Raw genomic sequence first — 12,135 nt, forward strand, 5'->3', positions numbered from 1 at the left:
TCAAAACTAAACAAATGACTTAACTGAGCATTTTTGGAGTACTCACTACGTCATATGTCAGGAAGAGGAAACGGTGCAATGAAGTTACTGATGCTGTCACATGGCACTAAAAAGGACCTGTTGTTAGAAAGCTCAACCCAAGATACAACATTCCAGGTGGAAAACATTTTCAATTCCAGTTTGATTCTGTGATACTATTGTACAGCTTTTGTACGCAGCTGTTGTGCAGTTTACAAGGTGAAGTGACTAAAGCATTAAGCAGTTATGTTATACTTTTACTTAAAATGTTCAGAGAAAACACTACCAGGCTTACTGTTGTGATTACATTTGTCATATGCTTTGTCACCATATTGTACTGTGCATTGCTGGAGTTCCTGGCATCTTATTGCAGGTCAGATTTTGAATTAGGTAGTCTGTCATCAGTGACAGTAGCTAATATAAAAGAAGGATGGAAAATGTCCTTAGTTTACTTGCACTTATAAAAACATGCTGACTGAACTGACAGATATAATAGTTTTTGTTCTACATGGTCATAAATATCCATCCATTCTGTTCCGCTTATCTGGGTTGGAGGGGTGCTGGAGGCTGTCTCAGCTAACATACACCCTGGACGGGTCACTAGCCTGTGGCAGGGCTAACAGAGAGACAGACAGCCATTCGCTCTCACATTCATATCTATGGGCAATTTGGAATCACCAATTAATCTAACCCCAATAAGTGCATGTGTTTGGACTCTGGGAGGAAGAAACCTACACAAATACATTAAGAACGTGCAAATCCTACACAGAAAGACCCTGGCCAAACACCCCTGGAGTCAAACTCAGGATCTTTTTTCTGTGAGGCAACAGTGCTACCTCCCGTACTACCCATCAATATCACAAATTTCCTTAAAGTGATATATTTTAAGGCTATGTTGCCCACCCCTACTAGCTTTTGTGTTTTGTGAAGAAAATGATCTCTAACCAGACAATACACTGCATAAATTAACATAACAAGTAAACTCTAAACAATGTCACATCAGGTAATGTGTGATGCTGATGACGTGACCTTCTACTGTTGAAAATTGTTTGGCGGTCTTTCCCTTTTTGCAATGAAACCCAGATGGTGGCTATTGAAGGTGAGCCGCGTGCAGCATTCCACACTCAACTTTTTACTCTTGACAAGTACACTGACTTCTAATATAACACCAAATACCAACATGCAAATACCAAATGAGATTATGGTAGAAAGTGACTTGAGACACAGCATATGTGTTTGACATTTCTTTTAGTTAGTCATTTGTTCAGATGTTGCTGTTCTGTGTCAACTACTTACTGTCCTAAGATGAGTAGGAAATGATGGTTTTTGAGTCTCAATAACACAGCTGGATGTCTATGAAAGAGAAATATCTACAGAGAACTAAATGTACTGCATATTGAACCCCACAACACTGATTTGCCAGTTATTTAATCTTTGCATTGTATAGACCTAACCGTAAAAGACATTTTTAGACCATGGCATCGTTTTTTTTCTTGTTTTTCTTGTGAGTTTGCCTCTGCACACTGCTGCAGCTGATTTTAAATCAGCAATCAAGATGTGGATGAATTGCAGATTTTAGGCTTTAATTCATGGGTTTTAACAAAAATATTGCATTAAGTGTTTAGACAACAGAGGCTTAACGGTAACTGAACAACTGACAAGCATCTTGTTGGCTATGTGTGACCTGTCCTCTCATTATCAAGTAAACTCGACTTGTGACTGCAGGTAGTGAGCATGAACTTTGAGAATGATTTTTATTCAGTAGCATATGTATGATGTTTAGAACAAAACTGAGTACGTCAGTTTTTCTTCATAAACCAGAAGAATTTTTTGTGTGCATTCATGTTTTTGCACATAACAGTGAATGTGATGCAGTGACAGCATTGTTTCATGTACACAGCTCTGTCTTTGAACAGAGAAGCCCACCTTCTGTCCAAGGGACAGCTAATCAGAAGAAGGTGTTTGTGAACTGAGGGGCTGCATTAAGTATGATATAAATAAGAGTTATTTTGATCAGATATTCATGCACATCTACTAGAGCCTGAAAATAAAAATATGGCATTAGAAGTGGGCATATTAGCCCCACTTTAAGGGTAAAATCACTGGTCCAGTGTGGAACTGGAAATGTAATCTATTAATTTAACCAGTAGCTTGTATGCAACCACATCCTTCCTCTTAACATGGATTTCTTGCTCTGTCAATTTGAAAACAGTACAGCTCCATCCATGAACATCAATGAATCAACATAATTTTGTGGCAAGATACAATTTTGTGGGTATCTAATATTTTAGCAGCTGCATTTAGACTAGCAGGCAGACAATGAACACGGTCCAACAGCTTACATTCTATGTGTATTCTAAAATCTACAATGACACTTTATTTGGAGGCCAGTTTGGACATGCAGTGTCTGGTTAAATTTTGCGGTGTTTTACTTCCTTTAGCCCACAAATAAACTAACCTGGAAATTTTCTTTCAGCTTTTAACAATGTCTTATTGAACCTCTTTTTTCCTATTTCTTTAGCAATGTCTCAGCAAAATCTATACTGAAGTACACCATAGCTTTCTTTTATGATGACCTGTGTAGTTATGATCTTTCAAATCTTTACTGTGATGATACCATATAAGAGAAATTCATTTTGATAAGACTCCAATATGTAGTTTAGTCAGATGTGATAGGTAGGCTTTCAACAACTAATGCCACCATACCAGTTTCTATTTCTATCAAAGCTATAACCCCTTCTCTCAGTGGCAGGCACAGACCTGAAGACTATTTTGTCCCTTTAAGAACTGATGTGTACAGGCAGCACTCAGGAGCTTACTCTTGATGCTTTTTGTCCAGTTTGGTGCAAGAACAGGCAAGTCTCCTGAAAAGCACTTCAAGCAACCTGTTGTCCAGGCTGTGTAGGTTGGAGAAACTTGCTGGAGCTTATCACAATAAAGGCATAACAAAGAGTGCATACTGAAAGTACACTGCAAACAACTGCAGGGTGTTTTGAGATAGCATTGTCTAAGGAACTAGATCTTGGCTGCAAGACGCTGCATTGCTTGATAGGCATATTCTCTCTTAGTTTTCCTCTTTTTTTTAACTGTGTTGCTATTTTTGCCTTGTCTTTGTACAGGGATTTGTATTGGATCCAGCTAATAGGTGAACTGGAGATATTATAGGATTTGCTAATGTTTGTTGCAGGCTTATTGAGCCGTCTCGCACCTTTTTTTTTATCTTGTATTCCTACCAGAAAACCTGGCGGTGTAATGGTGGCAGATCCACTTCTACTGAATGTAGTGGTGTGATGTGTTAATGGTGTGTACTTTTATGTCAGTTGCTAATGTTTGGTTTTGCTGTGGAAAGGTCACAGCACACGTGTAAGCAAATAGGTGAGTCCTTGTTTGTTACATATTGTGTATGTGTTTTTATTGTTTTTAAATTACCCTAAAACTGATTCAAATGATTTCAAAAACAAAAACAAAAATACAGCAGCATATGGTTTTGAATGTGAGTACTTACAATAATGACCTATTTGATTTGTCTCTTTCTTTTATTTGACAGTCAAAGTAACATGCTCTCTTGAAAAGAGAGCAATTTGTGGGAAGTGGTTTCTTTAACCACACAAATGCTTGCTGTACACACTATTAAGCCTCACAGTGGCTTTTCTCTCTCTCTTTTACACACACACACACACACACACACACACACACACACACACACACACACACACACCACTGCAGTTCTATATCTCTATCTTGCATTACCAAAAGACACTCCTGGGCAGACGTCTCCCCCAGAGGCTAGTCTGTGCAGAGGGACGACTTGATGGAGTGCTGCAAGTTGGCGGAAGGACAGGCCGCACGGCCAGGGGGACTTGGACTGTGACATATTACCTTTGGAGAGTAGCAGCAGGGCCACTCACAAGAAACCTATTAGCAGAAGTATCTGTAGCTAGTACATACACAGCTCAGGTGTATGTAAAAACTAACACTGTAGAACTTCTGGCAGCATCATATTCACAACCATCAATTACTTTGTACACAAAGACTGATATGAAATTGCGCACAATAATACCACCAAGCACTGTGTTAAAAATGTAACATTTCTCAGTTTTCCGAGAAATGACTACAAGCAAAATTGGGAATTTACACATATTTATTGAATGGGCTAATTCACTGAAGCAGTAGGTTAGCCCAGAGGCCATGTTTTATCATTGGGGATCGACTGCAGCTGCTCAGCGTAGCAGATCACCCTGACACCTTTGAGAGAGACAGAAAAAAAAGGGACGGCAGAGTGGAGCACAAAAACAAGAACAAATGGGTGTACAACAAGCAGGCACTTATAGACATACAGTCAGGTGAGCGTTTGGAGTGTGTACTTATATTATCACAAATGTTTCAAACAATGTTCGATGGCAGAGAAATCCACTATTTTTTTTTTTTTTATCTTCCACCTGTCAATGACATTATCGACTTAACTTGTAAGGTGATCTTACAAGTAAATTTATCCCATGTAAATACAGTAGCTTTACACTGCTGTGTACTACTGATCTGGATTCAGGTTGCAGAGGGAGCAGTCTGAGCAGAGAGAAGTACAGATTTCCCTCACCCTGGCAACATTTGGGGGGACAATAGCAGCTAGCAGAGCGATCTAATCTCTTAAGTCCTGCATCTGTCCCAGGGCCTCCTCTCTGTAGGACATGCCCAAACCACTTCGTCTAGGAGCTGTTCAGAAGGCATCCTACTCAGATGCTTAAACACCTCAACTGGCTCCTTTTGATGGGAAGGAGTAGCGGCTCTAATTTGAGTCTGTCTTGAATGACCAAGCTCCTCACCCGATCTCTAAGGAAGAACCCAGCCACCCTCTGAAGGTTACTCATTTCCACTGCTTGTATCTGCAGCCTCATTCTTTTCATCACTACTCAGATAAGGGCTGGACATAACTGGTTGACAGTTTTGGTGCAGTGTCTGCATCACTGCCAACACATCCGTCTGTGAAACTCATGCTGCACTTTCCCTCTTGGTGGGTTGTTGTCTTCACCTGGGGTAGTAACTTGGCAGTTTTCCAGCTGAAAACCATGGTCTTGGACTTGGAATTGTTGCAAGCTGGAGATCGCCATCTGATGAAGCCAAATGAACCACAAAGTAGAGCCCCTCTCTTCTGTCCACAAAAATTATGAAGAGAATCAGTGACAATGGGCTCCCCTGGCACAGTCCAACACACACTGCAGGTAATCTAAACTAAGCTAAGCCCTCAGTAGCTGTACATAAACCGAATGGCCCATAACAATGGGCCACACGTACCATACACTCGAAGCACTCCCAACAGTGGTAGAATGCCTTGTCCAAGGCCACAAAACACATGTAGACTGGTTGGGCAAACTCCCACAAACAACAGTCGCTCCATTATTCTGAGACTAGATTCCTCCTGAACCTGAGGTTCGACTAACGGATGGACTCTCCTGTCCATTAGCATGGCATAGATTTTCCCAGCGAGGCTAAAGAATCCGATGCCCTTGTAGTTGTAGCACATCCTCTGGTCCGCCTTCTTAAACAGGGGAACCACCACCTCAGTCTGCCAGTCCAGAGACACCACCTCGGATCTCCCAGATTTCAATGTGTTTCAATGTGTTTGTTCATGGTTGGGGCTTTCTCTGTATTACAGTAGAGTTACACCTTACAGTATAAAGCATTTTGAAGTGACTGCTGTTGTGATTTGGTCCTACGTCAATGGAACTGAATTGAACTGAAATTAACTGAACTGAATTGATAGTGAGTTGCACACCTCATACCCTCTGCTTCCATTACAGAAGTGGGATTGAGTGAGTTGGAAATGTTTTTTCCACTGCCTGATCCTCAGTTGTAGTAGGAGAAAAGGAAAAGGGCACCTTTTCCCCCTCCTGAATCATCTGACAGTTTGCCAGAATTGCTTTACAACCAGCTGAAAGACTTGTCCCATAGTCTCACGGAACTCCTCCCACACCCGAGTTTTTGCATCAGCCACTGCTAGAGCTGCGTTCCACTTGTGTGAGTATATGTCAGCTGCCTCTGGAATCTCACAAGCTAACCAAGCCAGATAAAACTCCTTCTTCACCTTGATTGATCATCTCTGGTATTCACCTTCTGGTTCTTGGATTACCGCCATGACAGTAGTTGATTTACTTGTAGTTTGAGTTGCCATTTTATGAGAGCTCAAAAGAACATAGGGACTACATTTGGGATTGGATCGTGCCATTTCTGTCCAACTCTGTTCTCCACTGCATTTAAGTATTCCAAAAAATTGTTTTTATAACTCTGCAGCTTTGAAGTTGTTTATGTGGATCTCACTGTCTGATGTGGCAGGTACATGAAAAACTCTGAAGAAAGACCGCTATCAGTAACAAAAAACAACACACAACACTTGTTTTTCTACCTACCTACTGATGTTCACTGTGAAGTTGTGTCTTTGTGGATGATCCAGTGATACAAATGTGAAATTACAGATAAAAACAGTCAAATTGCACCTTATATAAAAGGTACTTTTGTAATTTTGGAGAGGTTTGTGTGAACGCCATTTTAGGTTAGCTTAACTTAACCACCTTACAAGTGCTTCTTTAATCTTTGACAAAAGAATTATATACCGGTTTATTTCTTGGCTGGGACCAGTAACTTCCTGGAGACTGTGCTACTGCATGCATTGACACATTTGGCTGCACATGGTTATCTGAGCTTATAACCACAATCTGCCAAGTCAACAACAGTATGGCTCCACTAATAATAGACAACAATCCTCGTATGTTGATTCCCCCAGTCTGCTAGTTTCTGGCTGTGACTAAGACCAGAGTCTGCTGTGTGAACTATGTACATACATCTCTAGAACATCAAAGCAGATTAGCATGTGTTCATCTTACACTGTAAGGAATTAGACCCAGGGATTTTTGAATTATGTGAACTTCAAAATCACTGCAGTGATACGGTAATCCAAAATCCAAATAGGACTGCTTAGGAATGTGAATACAAATAGTGTGCTTGAAGTAATTATTACAGAGTCCAATGCTGTTGTGCTTCTATACTTATATAGAATAGAGAGAAAAAAACATGTTTGGCTGCCCTCATGTGGATTTGACAACAGCAATGGATTACCATAAATTTGTTTTATAGGAACATATTTAGAGTCGAAGAATGTAAAAAAGAGATTATTACAATCTCTGGGTGTTGGGATTTCTCATGTCACTGTTTCTTTCTTTTTTTCTAGAGAGATATGAAGAAGGAATGGAAGTGTCAGGGAGGGCAGAAAAAGGATTCTCTGCTGAAGCAGACATTCTCTTTCTTGAATAGCAGACAATTTCACACAGACCACAAATGTGCCAAACATGGACAAGGCCACTGTCATGACAGCTTGTCTTCTTTATGTACTCCTATCTTAATATCATTTCAGAGCAGGTTTGTTACATCACCTATAGATTTAATTTAAAAACAAACTGTGTTTTTGGTGCAATCAACATTTTTGATTTATTCAATTAATAGGACTTTACCTCTATAAAATATATGATTGATAATACAGTCAAAATGTCCATAAAAATGTAACACCATTAACTTCACCCTTGTGCACAATAATATATTTATGAAAAAATAGGAGTTGGTTTGGTAAGATAAACAGCTGGTGTCACTGACTCTGTACTTCAGAAGAGGATGGCATGGCAGGATGATGTAAAAAAGTAAAGTCAAGAAAAAAACAAGCTCAAACCATTTTTCATTTCACTGGCAGAGTGAAAGCTTCATTTACGGTGCATCATGCTGAAATTGAAAATGTGCATAAAGAGAGATGGATGAATACACATCATGTAAGACATTTCCAAGACCATTAACTTTGATGTTAAATTCATGGTAAACCTTTCAATTCAGCTGGAAGTTTAGATGAGAAATCAAGGGAGCACCAAAACAGAATTCAAAAATCTAAATGATTCAACTTCTGAACTTAGTAGCGGTTTTATTACAACATTAACTCAGTAGCTCTGAATAAAGTAACGTACATAAGTGTTTCAATCACAGACACATTGAGTTACTGGCAAACCACTATTAATAAGTTAGACAGATTTATTGTGTGCATTTCTAAACTTGAAGGAGCAAAATGTCCACCAAAAAAACCCCACCCAAAACTGTTGCACACACTGATATGTGACAGTTTCAGGAGCATCCCTGTTGTTGCAACTATTACTGCTGTTCTGAGGCTGCTACAACATTTATTGCTGACCTTTGGCAGCGCTCGAAGATTGGTGACAATCAGTGTTACCTTAGCCATGTCGAGCAAGCAAACACTGAACTTAACCCTGGTTTTCTTCACTTGGATTTGTGGCTCACTTATAATCAGGTGCAGTTGCACAGTCACTAAGCCTACACTGCTTTACAGAGGATTATATTCAGGCTGTGGAATTTTATGTCTAAAACCCCATTATTTGTTCAAAAACATTGCAAATATATGTCTTATTAACAGAACATTACAGAAGCATGCTATTAAATTCTTATCAGACAGCAGAGGAATTCAGCAGGGCACTGATGTTATGACAGTTCACACTGGTGATCGGAAATAGAATAAATGTTTGTTGCATTTTCAAGCTTCATGCCCAGTCTGTAACTAAAAGCAGGCTTTCTGTTTCTGTTCTATTCAGGTAGCTTACATCAGATCACTGTAGTTATCAATAATGAATGCAATGTGATGCATATTTAGTGTGCTGGAATTAATTCACAGGATTCCCAAGGGTGATTGATGCAATATACTGCATTTTGATCAGTGCAGCCCTCACAGCAAATGAGATGGACTCTGTGAATAAAAATGTTTCCACTTTCTCAATGAGATGACTTATTATAGGAGCAGAGAAATGTGTTCCTTGTGTGTTTAAATTCTTTATACAGTTTAGACTTGACCCAGGACAATTATTCTTACTCACCTGCTCCCAGCTGTTAATTTTTTTTTATTATTTTACTTACAGTACACTGTGACATTGAAACATCTTTAGTCTTTTACTTATAGCATTATTTATGGATGCAGTTTTTACCAAAAAAGCTTAGCATCCCCGTTGTATGCTACCTGCAAATTGCCACATGACACAAATACAAGGTTAGTGTCTAGCTTGAGAATGAACTGAGAGGCCATATTGGTTCACTATTTTGCATGCCCTTGATGGATATATCTTTTGATTGATAAGTGAGATTATTCTCATGGGACAGCTGTTTGGTTTCAGTCAATAACGAAAATTCAGAGAGGAATTGTACTGCTAAGAAATCTGACTTACCCAGTGAATGCCTTTGTATATGTTGGACTTGTAAGCATGTCATAATACTATAATAGGACTTACAGTGGGTATTAGCACGACTTTACAAACTAATCAAAGAATTACCCTTGAGTAACACAAAGTGAACAGTGTGCTTTGGTTTCTTCTGTTTATTAGAAAGGTGTGTAATGCAGCATCAATCCACGTCTGTGCGCAAACGATATGTCATTTTTGTCTCCTTCCACATGCATTCATCGTTGAGCTTTGCAACGTGTTTTTTTTTCTTTCTTTCTTTTCTTTTTTTTCCTTGAGGAAGCGGCTTGAAGCTGTCAGGGCCCGCTTTCCGATAACAACCTGGGGTGGAGAATGACACCTTGAGAGTGACAGATGAAAAGGAATCAAATTCTCCCTGGAGCCAACTGTATGGAACTGATACAGCCTTCCCCCCGTTTCTCTACCCGTAAACATTCCACAGCATTAACTTATTTAAATAGGGGGTCAAGCCTTATTTTAGACACAAGACCTGTCCCAAGGAGCAGAGCAGGAAGGGGAAATTGAATGGAAGTTGAGGAAAGAAAATTGAGTAATTGTCCTTCTGAATTAATGCCTTTTAATCTCTTCCTTAGCCGCTGAGCGATAATGAAAAAGTACAAAAAGGGCGCTGAGACTTGGCAAGGCGAGGTTTTGATTGTGCCTTTGCAATAACACCGACTTACTGACTTAATATGAGGGCAACCAAACTGAGACATATTCTGATGAGAGCCCTTAAGAAACCCCATTCAAGTGTCCCTTCCCACTTTATACATGTAGTCAGGAATCAGACGTGTAGTCAAAGAAGTGCCCAAAAACCACGCCGCATACACCCAGCATCATTCTGACACTTACCCTGAAGAACACTCAGGATGAACTTCATCTGTGATCCTTCAATTAAGTGCAAGAAGCACGTTGGTCTGGCTTTTATGAAGGTAGCTGACATTATAAGCAATACGTGTTTTACTCCTTAAGGTTGAGTCCATGGAAAAGGTAAAGGTTGGGTGACTCACACACAGCTGCAGAGATTAGAGATTGCTCCCCCGGCACAAGCGTTTTCTGGGCATTCTGGGCTTCTTCCTCTGTCTATCACTTACCCTCTTATTTCTTCTGAGAGCGAGATCCCATGCTGTGCTGCAGATTGAAGACACTGCGTCTGGAAATCAACTGCTTGGCTAGGTAATTTGGCTAATGGACTAATCTCAGCTAAACTTTTGTAAATGAGGGTTTTATGAGGTGACTCTGAGAAAGAAACATTTCACCAATGTCATGGATGATAAACATGCAATTGAGCAATCACATTGAGATGAAAGCTGTACTGGAGCTGTAGGAGAATGGAACTCGGTGTCCTTGTATCTCTCTATGGTAATAATGACTAGATCTGTTATACAGATATGCAATCTCAATTTGATTTTGAGACCCAGTAAATCATAGAAATGACTGAATGTTGTTTTAGTTCTAGTGAAGAAGGGCACTTAAAACTTTCAAACTTTGTTACGACATCTTCATTGAGAAGAACATTTCATTTCCAGTTATAATAAATTCCATTACCATTTTCTTACTAATCCCCCCTGAAGGAAATAAATAATTTCACTTCATTTTAATGAATTTGCTTTAAAGTTTTTATTCTGTAGTTGCAAGTGGACTAAAAACATTTGTTATTTAGCAGTTTTTTTTGTGTTACTCATGCAACTTTAGTGCCTTGTACACTGGTACTGTGGGGATTTTTGGGAATAACATTCTGCACACTTTGTCACTCTCTGCACTGCAAAAAGCATCTGCATAATATAAAAAATACATAAAAATTAGTGAGTACCTTTGGTCATTAGTCCTTTCTCTGCCTATGGAAAGCTGCTTCATCATGCAGGAGCTTTATGAATGGCCCACATTTGCAGAAATGAAATGATTAGGTTTTTGAGAATTTAAATCAAAGATAAAAATGCAAATATCACAAAGCACAGAGCTCGGCTCTCATCTAATGATTTAAAAGCTCCAGCTTCGATAAAGCCTTTATTACATCTACAGAAAGGTTACTTTTCTTATTTACTGTGTTCTTAGTAATAGTCACTCATCTCTCTGAAAATGTATGGAAGGCATATTGCATTTGGATTTTTTTAATGAATCCCATCAACTAATCATGGCCAGACAAGTGAGACTGGAGAGATGCCTCCAATTTTAATTTAGCATGGGAACATTATTGAATTTAATGCAAATATCATTAAATTCAGAGCCTTTATGCAAGCTGTATTCTTCATATCTGTAATTTTAGCATTACGGCTTTTATGCCGCTTTACAAAACCTTAAAACACAACAGGCACAGGAAATTTATAGCTCTTCTGTCACATGCTGTAACTCTTTATTTTTGTCCTTCATCCCCTAGCTCAGAAAGCAATTTCTGGCAATAGTGCAAACTTTGAAGCCAACATGGCCACTGAATGAACTGACAGACAGACAATATGTCGGTTCTGATTAGGACTAAGAGGTGGTGTGATAGAGGAGGACGGGGCCAGTGAGGTCTGCCACGCCGTCTCCACTCATACTGCTTGAAGGAACTCCAAATTGTCTCACCCTGGAGGTCAAAAGCACTCTGGATGCAAAGCTCTCTCTCTGCACACACATGCGTGCACAAACACACACACATAGATGCACACACTTCTTGTTTGCCTGCTGACTGTGGATATTGCAGATCCGTGTCCGGTCCTTCAGCGATGGGTCGGTGATTGGCAGGTAAATGGCTGCTCTGTTTACAACATGGCCGTCAGATCCAAGCCCACACTGTCCTTGACCTAAAGCTCTACCTGAGCTGCATAAATTTGGATTAAACCTTCTTCCCATCAAAGGTACCCGGAGG

Source organism: Mchenga conophoros, linkage group LG1, assembly GCF_057382185.1.
Source record: "Mchenga conophoros isolate Kocher_MC1m ecotype Shallow Benthic linkage group LG1, M_conophoros_male_GT1.1, whole genome shotgun sequence".
Classification (NCBI taxonomy): Eukaryota; Metazoa; Chordata; class Actinopteri; order Cichliformes; family Cichlidae; genus Mchenga; species Mchenga conophoros.